The 19,728-nt window shown below is 50.5% G+C and overlaps 1 protein-coding gene across 1 annotated transcript in view; it reads left to right on the plus strand.

Moving 5' to 3' along the window:
• Positions 1–258: 258 nt before the first annotated feature.
• The window catches only part of LOC8036364 (plexin-B), a 138,748-nt gene continuing 119,278 nt past the window's right edge, over positions 259–19,728 (plus strand). Inside the window, exon 1 of the mRNA XM_042291695.1 lies at positions 259–834. The gene's annotated coding sequence lies outside the window, so the exon portion shown is untranslated. The remainder of the gene's footprint in view (positions 835–19,728) is intronic.

Consider the following 19,728-nt stretch of genomic DNA (forward strand, 5'->3'; position numbering starts at 1 on the left):
TTTGTGCTTCTTTTCGTTCTAAACCGTTGTTGTCGTCTGCTTCTTTTTCTTCAATCTCTTCTTCGCCACTCTCCTTCTCCTTTGTCGAAAGAAGAAGGAAAGGACGAAGCTCTGAAAAGAATGAAAGAACAAAACTTCCGTCGCTGGCGCCTACAAACTTCCCTCTCCACGGGGCCTTTCCAACTCCGCCTAGCGACGTGTAGGGATATCTGGGGAACAGTCGCGCTCCCCCCGGGGAATCTAGGTACCGGCAGTGTTGGAGACGCCTTCCCTAGATCTCCGCGCTGTGCGCGCTTCTCCGGTCTGCCGAGCCGGTCTCTCAGTCCGGCGGCACTTGGCAGTTGCAAGGCAGAGTTCGTCGGGGTAGGGAGCGTGTTCGAACACGTCGTGTGCGCGTCGTCGCTTTGCAGCGGCCTGTTGCTCCTTCTCTTCTGCCCGTCGACTCTGCCGCTCTACCAACACCGATCTTCGCATCTCGCAGGATGTGACCGGACCCTGGATTGTTGTTTTCACGGGCAGTTTGGATTTTGCAGCCACTTCTGAGCCATTTTACTTTCTTCTTCGGAGCGCCGTACGTGTTTTGTTCCTCCCCTCACCAACTCTCGTCGGATATTTTGTTCGCGCATCTCATCGGTCAGCGTCGTCGCAAGAATTCGGCCCGTTTAGAAGTAGTCGGTGTCTGTGGTGGTTATAACCCCGAGTTTGGACGGCAGTCCTGACAGTGTGAACAAGCAACAGCGGCTCCGTGTGTGTGTTTTCTGTTAGAGAGACTCAACTTTGTACTTCGTCGAGGAATTCCCTGAAACGTCGAGGATTTGACAGCTCGGCTTCGAGGTGAGCAAACGTTTACGTACTACATGTCTGTTCCCGGCCGCGCTATCGCGTGTCTCGCACATAATTAGGGCGCGTTCTCGGATAAATGCGAGGAGCGCCGGCACGGAATTATGATGAATTATCGTCCGTATCAAGCTTAGCGTCGAACCTTATTCGCTCTTCCGTGGGCGGCGTGTGATTAATCGAACTCAAGTGCGGGCTATGCGGCAAAACCGAAAGCGGCGTACATAGTACCTCTGGCGCGATCTATAAATGAGCCGGTTTCGGCTTGAGAAGCTGCAACACAGTGAAGCACTTGTGTTTTAGCACACGGCGGAGCGCACCGCTTTGCGCATTCAAGGCGTTTCTCCCGTGCCACGACTTGAATTTGCGATGGGCACCGGCTGTTATGCTAATAGCGACGTGCGTCTAATCTTTAAAACAGGACATGCCACCGGGGGAAATACAAATTGCGAGATAACGCCGGGCGTTTCCTTACAGTAGTACACTTTCTGGTATTTTCTCGACTGACTACGAGCACACGAGTTTTACGGCCCATGTTTTACGCGTCGTTCGCGTAGTGAATCGTTCGTCCGTTGACTTGAAACTTGCTTTGAGATGTCAATACGTTTTCGTGGACCGCGTTCGCTTCGACTCCGCGGTCCACCTGTGAGCTGCACTCTGCGTCGTTGTAAGCGGCCGCAGAGCTGACGTTTTGCAAGAACTACATTGTTTTGTCCCGAGAGAATATACCTTTTGGTTGTGGCACAGCCGGTGTACCGACACGCTTTGTTAGTGTGACTTTTCGCTTGCGTTTTACTCGAACCTGCGGGTCAAGAAGCGATTGTGTAGCGGTCGTCCGACAGTTTTATTGATGACCGCACGCGAGTCATTCCTAGAGTACAAAAACAGCCCAAAACAACGCGCCGCTGAATTTTTTTACAAATCTTTTCCCCTTCTGTTTTGCGATGCGGTGCTTTTTCTCATCGGCGTGTATTTTTAGCTGGCGGCTTGGTGATTTCATCAATTGCTTTTGCGTGATTCACGCGGGAAAGTCTCTCGCAGTTGGTGATTTCCAGTTTGTTAGTCGGTTGAACGTTGAGCGGGCCTCAAGAGGCAACACGAAGCAATAATTTTCGACGCACCGCCGCTTCCCTTAGGCGAAAAACTTCCTGCGTAGTATTTGAAGGTTTCCTTCTAAAATAAAGAGAAACCGTTTGTTTACATCGCAATGATCGCACACCGCGCGTTTTTCTCCCGCGAATAAGTTGACTTACTATGCCAGATCCAAACATTATCTCATCATCCAGCTCTCGTTGACTCGCTTGTTACCGTCGGACTTGATTAACGCAGAGGATTAGTGGAATGTTTCGTCGACGGTCTTCCTGGCTACATTGTTAAAACGCCGCTCCGTCACGCTTCCTTTGAGAGCTTCCTCGCGTCCTCCACGAGATTTTCGAGTCGCAATAAATCCCCTCAAAACTGCCGCATTCACGAAATCGGACGAATGGAATTCTGACCGGAAAGCCGGCTTTCCAACTGGCTCCCCGTGCTGTCCGATCGATTGGCGTAGATTGTGAGCCTTCACAAGCTCCAGGCCGCTCTTCTCCCGTGGCCGGCGTTTGAGTCCGTGGTAAACAGAGGGTTTTCCGGCCTACTTCGGTTGGTTCAGCGCTCCCGCCCCGGCTGCGGTGTTCAAAAGGGGGGTTCCGCCGGCTTTGGCGACGGAACAACACGGAGCTTGGAAAGAACTGCTTTGTTCTCTCGGACGAGTCCGGCGGCGTTCGTGGCTTCTGGGCTCTAAGCGGGATTTGCGAGGGAGGATGCTCCGGCTGGTGTGTGGCGGACGACTCTTTTGTGCCCCCCGCCGTGTAAACAGAGCGCGCCGCTGTCTTCGGAAGTGCCCGCGCGATAAGAGAAGGGCCACGAATTGCCGCCGCCGCGCTGTCGCCGTGCCGAGCGGAGTGAGTCTTTGCTCACGCGTCTCCCCGAGATGTGACAATCTTGGACTTCACGCCCGTTGCCCCTTCAAGTCGCCCATCCATCCATGCGGTGTGTGTGTGTGCGTGTCCCCGAAAAAAAATCAAGTATCGAGAAGTGTTCCTTCGTCACTTTAGTTGAACAAAAGCCTTTGTGGAGCTTCAGGATGGCGGTAGTCGCGAATACATTTCTTTGTGGCGATTTTCACGGTCCATCTGCCCAGTCAATAGGAACTTTTCCTGGGTTGTACCTTGCTCGAGGGCGCACGTTGGTCATCGACGTCGTTTTCACATCGTGAGACTTCGGGCGGGGCCATCATGCCCACTCTCGAGTATTTCCGTGCTTGAATCGCCGTGCCTTCGGAAAAACGCGCGGTTAACACGAGTGTTTCCCGCCGAGCTGCGCGGTCCGTTCTCGGGAAAACGGCCGTTGATGACTGGCTCGTGATGCATGCTCGTGTCGTGTCTCCGACGTGGAAGGGGCCCAAGGACGCGGCGGCGGGGTGAAGCGTCGGGGCGACCTTTCGTGATTCACGAGTTCCGTCTCGTCGCAAGTTCCGTTTAGCGCTCGTACGGACGCCGCGCGGCACCTCCGCATTGTTCTCTGCTAGCCGCTGCCTCTTCCGAGCCGTCGGAGCGACGGAGACTCGGCACATGCCAGCCCAGGTGCGTTCGGGATCGTGCTCCGCAATACGCTGTTTCCGAGAGTTCTGCCTCTTTTATTTTTATTTATTTATTATTATTTTTTTTTGTGGACGTCCGCTTTTTATAACTGAAAGGAAGAAATGAAAACCTGTAGTGTGAGCTCTTTTTCCGACATATTTTTTTCGACAATCGTGTGCAGACCTACCGTACGAACGAGGAGAAACAGCTGCGCCTGAACGTCAGCTGATTGTCACTGGAACACGCGATACGCGAGCGAAGCCCCTGACGGACAACTCTATACTCACAGAACTTTACTACTTCTGAAATGCCCTAAGTAGCAAAGCGCGAGCGCTTTAAAAGCCTTAAAATCCGCACTAGATGCACAACCGCACATGCGCCCATAGCCTTGACTGTGCGCGCGTAGTTGACAGGGTCGCTGAAAGCCCAAAGCTCGCTGCGACTCCAGCGAAATCGACGGCACCTAGCGACTAGAACGGAAATCTGTGGCGGCAGGTTCGTCCTCCAGCCTTCTCGAGCGAATCGGATATTCACATCGCCTGGCGGTCAAAATGCGAAGTCATGAAAGCAGGTTCACAAGCACGTCATGAAAATCGCCAGTAGATTCTGTAACGCTCGCGGGGTTTACAAAGCCATTCCAATGTTCACGTTGCGTAATGATCCCTACAGCCCAGTGCGTAAGCTCTGCAGCCCAGCACGCGCGAATTCGTTGCTTCGGAAAGCGAGCAAAGCGCGTGCCATGCGTACGAACACTGCAAGGGGCACCAGCCAAAACCCCTTTTATGGAATGGTCTGTAGACGATATTACAGTCACCGACGGCAGGAGAACGGCAGGCAGGTCTTTCGGATGTCCATCCTCCAGCGCTAGGTTCCTACCTCGATAACACTTTGCGCGTCTTGTGAGCCTCCAACATGGACGCGGATCCAAAGCACGGCGGATGGCGACAAGCGGGTACCGGAACGCTGGGCACCCGAAACAAAGGCCCTGCCGCTCTCATATTGTCAGTTCAAGCAACATTTGCCAAGCTGGAGAGGTGGCCGTTCACCGGTGAGCTAAAACCCGCCGCGCAAAAGCTATGATGGAACCTTGGTCGGTGTTATTTTTTTATTTCTCTGTCAATTTCGCGCTCTGCTCATCTTAAATGGAGCTTTTCGTAGAAATCTCAGTGGGCACAACATAAATCTCGACCGCTTACTGTCACACCTGTGTTTTAGGGAAATAGTAGCGAGTTTTCGTAGACAGTGTTTCCCGCTTCGCTAAGCCCCTCGCAACCCGGAACGCTAGTGTCAAGGCCATCGGCGCGCAGGCGCAGCGGTGGTTTCTTCGGAGCGGAGGGGGAAACACGGTCAACTAAAACTCCTTATTATGAGGCATGTGCCGGGGGACGCAAATGCTCCGAGGCCAAGGGCGGACCTACCGATCTCCAGGTGGCCAGTTCGAATCCCGGCCGATTTGCCTGCAGTCTGACGCAGGCTTACTGTGGAGAAGGCGGCGTGTAACCGCAATTTCGATTTCATATCAAAAAGATCCCCAGGTGGTCGATATGAATCCTCAGTTTCCACTGGGTCGTGCCAGATGCCTTTTGTTGGTTTGGCACATCTAAAGACCGCAAAATCTGACTTTGGGAACTCAAAGCAATACCTTCGGTGCACGTGTCGTGCGGACGGAGGCAAAGCAGAGGAAGAAGATCCCGTCTGCCCACGCCAGAACCAACCGCGGGAATATTCCTGTCCGTTTTCCCAATGGCTTTCAAGCGTCGCACAATCGTCCAGGAGGTCATTCGTATACGCTTCGCATAAGCGAGGAACCATTCAAATGAAAAACTCCTGGCCGAGGAATTCTTTCGCTCCCCTGATTTATATCCTTACGCTGTCATCCGTATACGCGCCGAAAGAAAACCTAAAACGCGGGAGAAAGGAGAAAAAGGGAAGCGACCAATATAGGGAGAGCCGCGGAAGCGCGTCGGTGAGTGCAGCTCGTAAAGCGAGCAACGGGTGCTCGCTCTTCCCTCTCCTGCTTTATGGTCTCCCCATATTGGAACCCCTTTGGGGGACCTGGCGGCGGCAGAATACGTCCATCAATTGGTGGGAAACGAAAGTAGGGCTCGCTGATCAAGGGAGGACTCGATTATTGCCCGTTTAGCGCTCTCCGTCTTTATACTTCACGTTGGTGTACGATTCATTATCTAAGTGTGCCGCGTTCCCTATATAGGATTTTAGGGAAAGGAATTCTTCGATGCCTTGTTTTGTTCGTTTTCTTATGATGTTCTATTACGTTAAACTTGTGAAGTTTTGTTTATTTTGGTGCTTTTTTTTTTTTTTTGGAGGGGGGGGGGGGGGGGGGGCGACGCCCTCCACGACGTAATCTTGACCGCCCGGGCTGTTCGAGTGATTAATGGCTCTGGCGGCTTCTAGACCGACGCCGCCTTTGCGTCCGTGTTTTTTTTTTTTTTTTGTGTGTATATACTAGCTCGTTTCGTTTTTTGATAATCGTTGTCGGCGTGTTTTGTTAAGGGATTTTAAAATTCGCGAGTATTTGTTTTGCCAAACGACTTCCGGAAGGATGCCGCTGCGATCGCGCGTCGTTATAAATATGTGCTGCAGATATTGGTTGACGTTGGAACCGCTGGTGGCGGTTGTATTTGCTAGAACAGGCTCCGAAAGGGGCCCATATCATTTCGTCGAAACTCGTTTCGTGGAATTACGTTTCGTGGACAACTTTTCATGGGTACGCGTTTCATCGGCACATGTCTCGTCGACACGATCGTTTCATCGACACTCGTTACACGAGTTGCACGATGTAAGGACATTTCGTCACGCGTGTATCACTGGGTGCGCGTTAAGCCCCTTCCCCCCCCCCCCCCCCCCCCCCCCTCCTCCCCCCACCACTATCTGCGTTCACGCCGCTTCGCAGCGACAGTCTGCGGCGGCTCATGACAAAATATTTAACCGACTTGACCGTCCAGTACACGACAGTCTTATGCAACTTATCACAAGAAAAAGCTAATCTGAGCTGTCGATGAAACGTTGTTCGATGAACTGACTGCCACCACCCTGCGCTAGCTCTCCCCACTCTCTTTAAAAAAGAAGAAAAAAAAAAAAAGCCGTTCACGTAGCAAACTTTTTTTTTTCTTCCACAGGTAAATGCGAACAGTTAGTTAGCGTCTTGTTTTTTGTTTGTTTTTGTTTTATAATGGGCGAGTTTGTATACGAATGTCGTTAAGCGCGTTTCATATAAGACAGGGTTTGTAGACACTGATTATAAACAATGGAACGTTAATATACTGGAAAACGACGTCAGTAAATCATAATTAGGATGGCCTGGTTATTGGAAACCTCCACGACGGGCCGTATCTTTCTATGTGGTTGATAATCCTTATTCATGTTGTTTCGTAAGTACAAGAGGAGCGCTGGGGCGAAAACGAAGCATCCATAATGCAGCAAATGCTTCTTTTTTTTTCTTTTTTCTGCAGTTATTTAACGGGGTTATTGAATATCGATCAAATGCGGGGGACGCCTTCCATCCACGGGCCCCGGAAATTTCGCAGATGTCGGCGCAGTTACGGGGCACCTCCAATGATGGCTTGCTGCTACTGGGCTGTTATGGCGTTCTTGTGTTTTACTTTTCCAACGTTGATATGTGTGGTGAAGTCGGGCAGAATTGGAGTTCCTTTTCGAGCGGCGCACCTTTCATGCTGCAGGAGGATACCATGCAGGTTAACCACTTTCGTCGAACCAAACAAAACAACTTTGGAGTTGAAAGGTGTCGCCCATTTGAATTTGCTTGCCCCGGGTTTCGCCGAGACCTGTAAAGATTAAAAACGTGCTATGGTATACTTGCACGTCGTATCCTCGCGAATAAACTCTTCTTTACCTAAAAAAAAAAAGAAAGAAGAAAAAGTTTGTTATGAAATTAGAGGTCCTGTTGATCTGTCATTTTGCCAGCTCTATGCCCATATTTGACGGCATGTCGCACAATGACCGTTATAACAGATTTATATTTTATGAACTATACCTGGATTAAAATGTCAAGAATGTTCGCCTTGGTCAAGTATGAGCCATCCGTGTCGGCATGCTTAACCGTTGGTCGCTTTGTTCGACGGAGCAGAATAATGAACGTAATGATTTCGGCCTGTGCTGACCAGCGAATCCTTGATGAGTACCAATTGCGAAGTGGAATTACGCAGGCGTAGTACATACACACACAGGAGGATCGGCGTCAGCCATGGCCGTCCGACTCCTTCGGTGGTAATTTCTGCTCAATCCCCTGTTCTTACGTTAAGATTCGAGCGGCAACACCACTCCAGCCTCCCGGGCCTTAATAGCAAAGATGCGTCTTCACTTTTTCCTCAGCAACACATACAAAAAAAAAGGATTTCTGCAACATGATTGCAACTCAATCTGCCCTTTATTTTTTTTCTTTTAGCGCGTGGGGGCGTGCGTATTTTAGCTCAACGCTCATCTGAAAACTGGTCAGCAGCAAATCGGTTCGGTTGAAAATAAAAAAATAAATAAACAGCAATGAAATAAAAGGCAAATAAGCCGGGTATTTTCATTAAGGCTACGTTTGTTATCCTACTTTTTCGAAGCTGGGAATCTTCGCGAACGTGACTGAGCAAGCTCGCTCTGCATTATACATAAGCCATCAATCCTCGTTACTTTCCTGCTGGAAACCCGCGTCCCAATTTCGTCAGCTTTATTTTACCTTTATCTTTCAGCTCCTTAGTTCGTTTTTGCTTGCTTGTTTGTTTGTTCTCTGCTCAGTGCAATGGCGGTAACTCGCGGAAAAAAAAAAGCCCGAACCAACATTTCCCTCTTCTGCCCACTCCCCCCAAAAGACGCACCAGAACCATTTTTAAGAACGCCTTCGGCGGTTGTCGGGATGAATCTAACCACAACACACACACATACACACAGAAAAGAAAAAAAAGAGAACGGTCCAAAGCTTCGAATTGAACGGACAAACAACTTTTAAGCGCCTGTATTGAGATAAAGTGTTTCAAAACTCTCCGAGTGAAACATTTCTTTCCGCTGTTTCCATCGCAGCTATCGCTCAGCGCGCGAAGCAGAACACGAAATGCAAGAGACAAACGGGAAAACACTGGGAACCCAGGCTTTTTGGACGACGACGAGTCGGGCACGGGCGACGCTTGCCCACCACCACCGAGTCGTATTTCGTCATTCGAGAAAAACCGGCAGTAGCGTTCGTTTCCTCGCCATGGACGTAACTTCCGCCTTGGGATGTTTATGACTCATTTATTTGTTTTTGACCAGCCGTGTGTGTGTGTGTGGGGGGGGGGGGGGGGGGGGGGGGTACCCGGGACGATGGCGCGACGTCTTCGCCCAGTTCATCTTAGTCGCTACTCCATGTTTGTTTTTGTGTTTTTGTTTTCCGCCTGTTTTGCTTGCGTTCCGTTCTCGGTCGCTCGTTCGCTCACGTTTATTGTCTAGCTGGCGGCTCTTACGATTTCCCTCCCTCCGTGTGTCGGTTCTTTCAAATCTTCTTTCGCGCGACATTTCTTTTTTTTATTTCTTCTCTAGTTTGGGTAACGCTATGTTCCTTGTGTTTCCGTCCAAGAAGCAAACGGAAGCTCCAGAAAATGACACAATGAGCAGCACGAAAATAACAGAAGGAACAAAGACAACAACAACTCGGGGAGGACGGGTTGACGCATCGAACGGAGTGCCCTAAATTCTCGGTCGGGTAACTCTTTCGAAGTATGGAGACGGGACGTCGGCGAGCGTTGAAGGGTGATCGGATGGCGGGGCATCGAGAAACGCCGGACTTGGAAATGGACGTCGAAAACGGGAAGAAAATAGTTTACTCGTCCGTTCCATGACAATAAAAGGAGGCCGTGGATAGAGTGTCCCAACAAGAAAAATAGAGAATACATTTTTTTTTTTCGGAAGTAAGAGGAGAGGAGAGTTGGCGAGTCAGGAATTGTGATGGACTGCTTGGTGTGCGTGGTACAGAACGCACTGGAGGAATGTATAAATATTTGCCCGTATTTCGGCGAAAATAACGCAGGTGTTGACCCGAAGGGGCTGTCGTTTTCTTTATCACACTGCTCCCACCAAATACAGAGACCCGCTAATATTGATGACGACCCTGGTTCGTCGGATGAAATCGCGAGTTTCCGATCTTCGTCCCTCTTCCAAAATCTTCGACTTCCTTCTATCCAATGCGAACCTGTGGCCGCCACACCAGTCTGCGCTGGACAGCTTGTACGCTTCTGCACCTTCCACTTTTTGCCGTTTTTGACGAGCTTTGCGTAGTGGGGTTCAAACTCCGCATATTTGACACCATGGAGAACCGTCTCCTAAAGAAATACGCTTTACGTAATATCGAATCGCGAGGCTGGAGAACAACAGAGACACGCGATGTTCCCATGCGTTGTAATACTTGTTCGTTCGTTCAGTCCCTGGCGTCGTCGTCTCGCTCGGTGCGTGGGATGCTACACTTTGTATCTCCTCATGGTGGAGCGCGGCGGGCACCGCGAGCCATCGGGGCCAATCTAACGCCATGTGTGTATCACGTGGCCTTGGGGGACGGGCGCGGCGAGGCGCCAGGTGCACTGTCACGTGATCCATTGACACCACTGGATTGGGTGGGTAGGCTCATAGCCTCCGCTACTGCCCATCGTATGATGTGAAACGGAGCATCGGCGGGTGATTCCGGAGCCATCCAAACGCGATGATTTGTCACTGCGAGAGCAAGAGCAAGAAAGCGTGTTGCGGCCCCTGCCGTTGTTGCCCTTTTCTCACGCGATGGGCGCTGTGAGCGCGGTGCGGTTCATTAGACCGGGCTGGGCCCGGGGGCTGGGGCTGGCTATCTCTCTCGGAGCATCAGCCTGGATGTAGCAGCGAGTGGACGGACGGACGGACGGGGGTGGCGTTAGTCGCCCCAATTCGTCTCTTTTCCCCGCTCTGGGGAATCTCGGGCGATGAAGACTGGTTTTCTCCGCTTGTTGCGCTCCGGGCCCGAGGATCCGACGGACCGGAAGGGCAGGGCCGTGTCCGCGGCGTGTCGTCGCTGTCCCGCGAGCTTCGAGAGGATCGGGCTTTCTTTTTACATATTTATTTATCTGTCCGACGTCCGTGGTTCTCAGTGTCCCTGTCACATATATGTACGACCGGACGGGAGCCGAGGCGGCCGTTGATCAGATTCCCACTTGGCGTGGAGTGAAAGGGACAAGCGAAAGTTATCGGCAGACAGCTTGAGAAATGCGGGGCGTGCCTATTATGACCACGCCTCTCTTTGTGATTGGTTCTTCGACATCCTCATCGGCAGATGCTGGAATCTGATTGGCTGCGATAATAAGAGTCTCTCGCCATACCCTTCGTTTTTGTCGGTGACTACAGCAGAGTGACTGGCGTTCGTTGCCATTCCTGTCGGTATCCTGAGCGCGTCCGAGTCGTTCCAACTTTAATAATTGAGAGGGCGGTAGATCAAACGTTGGTCTGATGGAATTGTCACACCGGCAACCTTGCTCGAGAAAGTAAACATCGAACCAACGATAAAAAAAAAAAAAATCTTTATATGATGATAGTTGTTTGCGGGACGCTGCGCTTGTCGCCGTCGCACACTTTGGCTCGCAGGAAAAAGACGGAGGAAGGCTCTAGCGCCCTTGCTCTTGGCAATGATTACCGCCACTTCATCCGTTCAACGTCGCTCGCGATGCTACGCGAGATTAGGACGCAGGAAAGAGCCGAGCGGAGCCTGTATAGCGGAAAGAAAGGAAACCAACCAAAACAACAAAGACACCCAACTCGAAAAGGGCAAAAGCGATGCGAGGGAACAGGCTGTGTGGGGCAGCTATGGAAGGAGGAGGCACTCTTGAAGTCGTTCCTCTGGTTTCTTCGCCGTTACCGCCTGTCGCGACTCGCGCAGCACGCTATGTCCTCACGTCCGACCCCGCGCTGTCACGTGCAGCCGTCGTCGTCGTCGTAGTAGTGGCACGGTGACGGGGAGGCAAGCCGAGCGACCGTGGGGCACGGTACTGCCTCCGCCACCGCCGCGTCGAGGCATTGACCCGCCCGAGTCTTTCGTCGGACGCGAGGGAGAGAGGAAGAAAGAAAGAGAGACGTAGAAGAGGAGAGAAAACGGAGGAAAGGGTCGTTAGGTCACGCCCTCTTTCCGTCGCTTTCGCCTCTAGATGCGTTCGAGGTCGACTCGGCGTCGAGTTCCGTGCCCAACCCCCAGCAGCATCGAGAAAAAGAGACACTTTCACGACTGTGTCGCGTTTGTGCTTGCTGGCTACTTGCCTGCCGCTGCTTCTGTTGCTACTGTCGCCGCCGCTACAACTGCAGCGACGCTCGCGTCTCCTCCCGGAAGTCGTTCATCTATCGCCTCTTCCTCCCGTCTCGATCCTGGCTCTTCGTACGATATATTCTTTATTTTATTTACCGCTGCAACATTGTCGGCGCGTGGCTCCCGCTCCGATTTTGCTTCTACGGGGGGGCTTTCGACTTGATTTATACGCTTCGGTAATTGGGCGACGCAGACGACGTCGCCACCCCCTCTCTATCGCTGCTCTGCCGTCAACCCGATATCGGGAACCGCGCTTCCGTTCTTCCTTTGTGTGGGGATCCTCCTCAGTACGGGCAAATTGTGCCTTCTCGGTGAAGGGGGACCCTAATCGGCTAGGGTCTCGTTGCAGCGGCGGTTATCGCTGACGTCGGTAGAGCCGGTAAAAAAGGGCTTCGAGTTCAGTACGACGGCGGCGGTGGCACAACGATGCACGTACTCGGTTCCGGTTCTTCCCCCGTGCGCCTTGCACGCGAATTTTGTTGTCTAAAGCCGCAACTGCGCCGCTCTCGTATATCCTACTAAAGAAGACACGGAGTTTGCTGCAGGTGTGACGACAAAATCGCCATTTGCGCCAACTCGCGCTAAAGGGCTTACCCTGCTACATCCGGCTATATTTAGCCCAAATCTGAGGAATTATGCGCCAACATTGCGCCGAAACTTGATTTCACTTATTACTGAAGTTATAATGACTCAGGCCCCGCTGCACGTCCGGATCGTTATGCTATAGCTTGTGCGAATTTTCGGAACTTTCGATTTTAGCCGCAAATAACGTGCCATCCTATTTCATCTTTCTGTCAGTGTCAAACACTGACGGTACTCGGAATTTTTTGTAATATCTCTTATGTTCCTAGTCTGCTCAGGCGTGGAAGTTAGCTTTGTTGAGTGCGCTTCTTACCGCGCTCTTGTGTGGTGCAGTGAAGAGGCAACCGCGAAAGTAAGCATCGCGATTCGGCTTACCTTGCTTCGCCGCAGGGCACCTGAGTGTTAAAGGAAAAGCATTCCCCAGGGAAACGTTACATACGCAACTTTTTCAGTGTTAATCTAACAGCTCTTTGCAGTAAACATTTCTGAATATAACTGCAGCTGTTGTTTATGATAGACTGAGGGCATTCGAGCGATATCTTTTTCACATTCGGAACGTAGCGAAAGTACTCGCAAGGTAATATTTACGCGCGCGGGGGGTCATGTGAGTCGCGTGCTGCATGGACAGTCAATAAATGACTACGTGTTGAACCAGTGCGTTTTTTTGTTTTTTGTGCGTATAATTTTCGGAGCGAATAGCAGCGAAGGAAACCCAACGACACATTGACGATCAACCGGTGGAATCTTTCGCGCATACTCCCTATTCTCATTGGTTAGAACAAGTTTTCCTTTCTCCTTTACCTTTTTTTTTTTCTCTCTTCCAGAGTTGGTTGGCACTGAGCATCGAACGCGTTACGCTGTTACGCTCTCTTGCACCGTCACTCTGTTTACGTTTATTTATTTATTTTTTTGCGTGTGTGTGTGTGTGTGTGTGTGTGTGTGTGTGTGTGTGTGTGTGTGTGTGTGTGTGTGTGTGTGTGTTTTCTTCTCCAACTTACCTCTTTCTTTTGCCGTCCTTAACTTTCCCTATCTGGATTCCGTTTGCTTTCTCCGTCTCGCTTCTGCGAACCTCGTCCGCTCCCGGCGCGTATACCACCTCGCTTTCCGGCCCAGTAGATTGGAACCGAACGGAACAGCCCACTGGGAGCTTTGGAAAGCCCGCGTGTATGCCACTGGCTGTCTGTCTGTCTGTTCCAGGCGGAGCGGTTGTACCGTACCCGCGCCGGGTTATTAGCGGCTTCTTCCTTTGTACTTAAAAAGGCCAAAATCGATAACCATAAAAAAAGTCAAAGGCAGGAAACTTGAAAGAAAGGGCTAAAATCAATACATCAAACTAAAAACCCGAAATAGGAAGAAAAAAAAAAAAAAAAGAGAGGGTGGATGTTATACTTTGCTCTGCACCAGGAGGATTTCGAAATATCCTCGTCCTACGTATACGAACACTTATTTTGAAGCGCACATACATGGGGAATGAAATTCATACGTAAATACAAAAAAAAAAAAAGTTAGTGGCTGTAACACGCGCTGCATCGAACGAATAAAGCGTTAAGAAAAAAATAACAAGGAAGTAGAAAACGAAGCAGCTTCGAGATACGTCTTTCCAGGGCGGGAAATCGAAAAAGCGCAATGTCGCTATGTTCAAAAAAGAAAAAAAGGTAAGAGTGAAAGTCAACGTACTGGCACACTCGCACGAGTACCTTTTTGTCTGTGTGGCTTTGGTCTTGGTTTGGTGGAGGCGTGAAAGGGCAGGTGAGGGCGAGTGAGTGCGCTCACGCATGAGTGGAACACCGCTGCTGAGCGCTACCAATAATTAGTATTCGATCGGAACTTGCGCGCCACTGGTCGATGGACGGTAACTAAAGGGAGTCATCGGACGCCTGACAAACCTGGCCAAGAGGGTTGGCTGGGCTCCTCTTTTTTATTCCTCTCTTCTGGAATGTTCTTTCTTTTTTTTTTCCCCCCTTTTTTTCCCCCCAAAATGAAGAAGCAAAACCACGCGAGAACGAATTGAAGCCGCACGGAATTACTCAATTTTGCATCTAAATGATGTGTTTCAACTTTCCCTCTAAGGAAATTTTTGCTTTAGTTTCTTTCTTTCCTTTTTTTTTTTGCCTCCAGAAAGGGTTACAATTTCGTCAGGTTGTATATGTTATGGACATTGTTGTTATGGGCGTTAATGCTTAGAAGGGAACGTGTCAGGTCCCGCGTATGTAGTGGAAGAAGTCAGTGAGGTAAATCACGAGGAGCAGAGGTTGGTTACGCCATGACGAAACCAAAACGCTTGTCAGTCTTTATGCCCGTCTCATCCAATCTGTAATGTGATAGTGAGAGTGAAAGTTTATTGGGATTTTCACGGGCCAAGCCCGGTAGGGAGGTAGTGGCAAAAGGCATTTCTGCCTGACTGGGCCTCTAGCCCCCCCAGTTTACAGAAGTGAAAAAGGTGGCACGGTATACAGCTTTGTAGCATTCTTTTCTGCATAAATATACACGCCTGTGTACATAAAATACACTTCATGCAACAGATGTCCGCTCACGCTACGCGACAGTACCCAGCGGCGCTTCGAAGCTTATGTCTTCTTGTTTCGCACGATTGCACCGCTCTGGCGCCTTTTTCCTCGACCATCCTAGTCTTTCGGGAAGGACCAAATTGTGCGCACGTTTAAGTTATACCTTTCCGTTAGCTTCCCAGATTATTATAAGTACCTCTTTGATTAACTTTGCACTGGACACGATTTGGCTTGATAATGCAACAGGGCGATAACTTCTTTTGAACACTACGCATCTTCAAAAACAATATCCCAATGTCTTACGGTTCTGCCTGACTATATTACTATGTGAGGAATTAATTAAGTCGATTCGTTACTGATCCCTCCTCGGTAGCCTCTGCGGGTGACCAAACGAAAACATCAATGACAACTAACCGACGTCAGACGAACACCTTGCGAAGTTCGTCGGTCTAAAACTCTAAGCAATGAGCCTCGCAGCGGTGAAGCCGTTTGAGCCTACGACGAGCGGGTGCCCAAACTCCAGTTGGTTCATGTCCCGACTGGTCCAGACGGGTATCTGCACGCGTGTCTGGACATATCATTCGCTTCGCGTGACCGGCTCTTAACTTGTATGTAAGTGTAGACACGCCAAAAACTGGATAAGAATAGCAGATTAAACGAGAAAATAAGAGGTTGGCACGTATGTTCAACCATCTTCTCCGCCAATGGTCATTTCATAGAGAATAAATAGCCGAACCAACGGAATCCACGGGTCCCGCTGAATCGTCTTGCACCACTGGCCAAACAGGTTCTACCTTTTTTGTTTCATCGGCAAAGCTTCCACCAAGCATCGAGCCTATCGCGCATGCGCAGTGTGGAGCACGCAACGCTAACGCAAACGCACAGTGCTTCCGTTCGCTCGTATACGCAATACCGCAACTCTCTAATAAGGGACATCGTGCCGCTGTCAGCAAATACGAGCACGTCACGGCAAATGCAGTTGCGTCAATGAGGCGTTCTTCGTCGAAAAGGATCGTCCCCGCCACACACAGCGGCCGTCGTCCGCGCATCGAAGATGCACGACGTGAAACGCGCAAATGAACGGTTCCGCTGCACGCGTCGAGCCGCGGCATGATGCACGGGGTGCCGGCGGTCGCGGTTCCTCTCCACGCGCTCTCATTTTTCTCTCGTCCTGCTTTTTGCGTTTTCCAATCGACCGGGTCGGCGGCGCGTCGTCGGTGCCTCGCAGGTAATTCACGGTGCGGCGTGAGTAATCGCTTCCGTGCTCGGTAATGCCCTGCCCCAAAATGGCGTCCCCCACTCCCCAAATGGGCCTCCAAGATGGCGCCCCCTGGTGATCACGCCTCACTTTGCCGCCTCTCTCCTTTCATTAATCTATCCTGCGCTGTTCGATTCGCTACTTCTCTTTCTGTCTCTTGTGTGTCTTCGTAGGCACGTCTGTCGCCTTGTCTACGCCCCTCATCCAAACTCCTTGTTTGTGCGTTTTCGCGTACGCATGTGTGTTCATGTATGCCGGCATCTGCCAGCTTTCTGGCCCTCTCTCTTTCCCCTCCCAGGCTTCTGCCCCAAATGTGTCGTGGTTTCCCGGCTGAAAGGAGAGTGTCCTGATTAATGCTCACGTTTGACGGCGCACGTCGCTCGTACCTCATTAATCGCCTCGACGTTGACGCGGGTCGGGTCTCCATTTCGAACAGCACCCGATCACTCCTTAACACGTGTTGCGAGTTGTTGGCAGGGTCGTGCCTCGTCGCCTGTATAAACACGGCTCGCATCGGCGAGGCATCGGCCGCCATTGTGGGGGACTTGCTGCAGAGCGCTTCACGCTCTGCAGAATATAGTGCGCGCCGCTGAATTTGTTTTCCTCGGCGAGAACAAGTAGCCCTGTATGCAGACGAATGGAGGAGGAACACGGAGAGGTGGACAAGGACAAGCGCTTGTCCTTGTCCACTCATTCGTGTACGTCCTCCGTTTGTGCGCGTACACGTTTAACTCAGTACCGTGAACCAACTACCCTAAAAACCAGTCTTGCTAAAGGACAAGTTGGATTGATCACCAGCAAAGGTGCGATGATGTCATATAGAACCCATGTACACTGGAACGAGACCGGATTCGGAACGCTTAGCTGTGGCCAGCGGAAAGATCCATCCCGATAGCGTCTTCCATTAAACTACTTCAACGAATCCTCAGGGGGGAAAAGAAAAATAAATAAGTTCTATTTATAGGCTTGCCGTCGTGTTAATTATAATAAAGAGCCGTTGTTTTAATTATAATAGAACTGGTGCACTCTTTCCTTTAATAGGAACGGACATCAAATATGCGAGGATGGGAACGTTCGAAAACGCCAATGGTGGGGTCAGTGTCTAATGAAGACCGATATCAAACGAGTTGGCCGAGCGTTAACCCTTTTAATGAGGTTCATCTCACGGACGGTGTCTACGTGTTTTCGTTATCGTCTCCAATCTTATCTCTCTCTCTCTCTCTCTCACTCACTCACTCACTCACTCACTCACTCACTCACTCACTCACTCACTCACTCACTCACTCACTCACTCACTCACTCACTCACTCACACACACACACACACACACACACACACACACACACACACACACACACACACACACACACACACACACACACACACACACACACTCACACACACACACAGAGAGAAAAGAGGAACGTTGTTTGAGCGGTTTCATGCATGCCAGTGAAATGCAGATGTTTTGCGGAGGGCAAACGATTTCTTCGCTGTCCTGTTCGCCTTTGTCGAGTCCGCCTGGCGCCTCCGACCCTATGACGTGGCCCTTTTTTTCCCTTTTTTCTTTGTGCCCTTCTGTACGTACCGGGAATGTTCGATAAGCTATACACTATCCCATATACGGACTAGGCTAGACCTCGTTTCCTTTCGCAACATGGAACAGACGCAGCACCGGGCGAAGCAATCAGCGGTCAACAATTCAACGTAACACACCAGAAAACGTGGATAAAAATAACCCCAGGAAAGAAAAACAAAAAATAAGTTCGAAAAAAAGGGGCTACGCGGGGCTCGCAGGTGCAGCTGATTAAGAGACCTCTCACCGTTCATAGTGATGGCAGAGTTGATGAGAGAACCAGGCAAAACTGTTTTCCCTTTTTATCTTTTTCTTTGTGGTTGTGTTCGGTTGATTTTTCCCCTCCGCGCTTGCCGCTTCCCATCGACGCCGCCGCCGTCCGTAAGGTAGGCGTGGTGACTGGCTGTCTGGCCGGCACGCGTTCCGTATGGCGTTTTTCTCGGGATCTGGGCAGGGAAAGAGGGGCCGCTCCTATGCCTTGCTTCTCTCAGAGAAAGTGCCCCCGTGCCGCTGTTTCCGTTATTTGTGCGTCGCCCCCTGTAGCCCTGGACCTAGCTTCTAAGGGGCTGCCAAAAAACCTGGCTGGGCCTTTACTTTGTTTTGTTTTGCTTTCCCTTGTCTTAGTTGTTTCGTCGCAACCTCGCTTTTATAAGCGCTTCGCTTACAGACGACACCGAATTCTAGGGAAACGTTCCGCGGGGACGTCACAACCGTTCCTTATCCGGGGGATCCTTTGGGAAGTTTGACTGACACGCATCTATCTCTAAGCAGCCTGGCCTTCCCTCTTTCTCTCTCTTCCTTCGTCTCTCAGTCAGCTGCACGCCTCTGGAATTTGGGTCGTTGATTAAACAATAAAACCTTCGTCTCTTTTTTTTTTTTTTTTTTTCTATTTGGCGTTGGTATGTGCGCCTTTCCGTATTACGTAATAACTATTTAGCTTGTTCTATGTGCCAGTTCTCGAAACTTAAGGCGATGTCCTCTTGTACATCTATGGATAGCGCGCATCAAGCCCGAGGATTGGGAGGGCGGAGTTGAGGATCTATTATAATTCGACCGACCGTTACTGTGTCTGCCTCTTCTCAGCTCGTTCGAAAACGCCCCCGTCTTCTGGTGCGGAGATCGCTACGTACGCCTTTGGTTTCGGAAATCTAGTTTCACAAACACACGGCGTGACCAGCGTTAACGACCCAATAGCAAACGGCTCAGAAATCTCAAAACAAATTTAATGAATGTATCTCAATTCTACGGATGAGGTCGAGCGAGACAGAATGTCCAGATGTGTCGAGCTGCGTTGGACACCACGTCAAATTTAGCGTGTTACACTTTTGTGTTATACTTTGTGCGTTACACATTTGTGTCACACTTGTTCCAAAACGTTTTTTTTTTATCAAACTCGTATTTCTTTAATTACGTTATTTGTAAAAGTGCCCCCTAAGTCGGTCACGCCTTCCATTCAACATACAAAAAAAAAAAAAAAAAAAAAAAAAAAAAAAAACTTTTTCGCGCTAAAGTTGCTCCCAACGCCGCAGAGGCAGTTTACTCCTCGTCTTCCTTCCGATCTCTCTCTCTCTCTCTCTCTCTCTCTCTCTCTCTCTCTCTCTTTTTTTTTTTTTTTTTTTGTCCATGCGCGGTGGTTGGCTCGCATAAAACGGATGTCCCCGCTTGTGTCGGCTCGTCTGCCCGGCGTGTTTGCCTCCAACTCGAGTCGGTGTTTGCGAGTTCCTTCGCGAGCCTCGAGTGACCTCCGCGGGCCCCTGTTTGCCCAGATCTCGAGAGCCCACCTGAGGACTTGAGCGGTCCCGCTGAGAGCAGGAGACGGCCGGGACTGTACGTCTATGCACGCACCGCTATCGAGACGAGACGCCCCGAACCGAGAGGTCTTTCCGACAACCGCCGCTGCAGCCCTTTTCCGGCTAGGAAGACTTGTACGCCACGTGTTACTTGTACCCGCTTACTTTCTTTCGGTAACGAAGTAACGGCTGAGTTACCTTTTTTAAGAGAAGAAACGGGTAACGTATTTCTGTTACTTCACGATGAAG

The sequence above is a fragment of the Ixodes scapularis genome, unplaced genomic scaffold (genome assembly GCF_016920785.2).
Source record: "Ixodes scapularis isolate PalLabHiFi unplaced genomic scaffold, ASM1692078v2 PGA_scaffold2__306_contigs__length_199485367, whole genome shotgun sequence".
Classification (NCBI taxonomy): Eukaryota; Metazoa; Arthropoda; class Arachnida; order Ixodida; family Ixodidae; genus Ixodes; species Ixodes scapularis.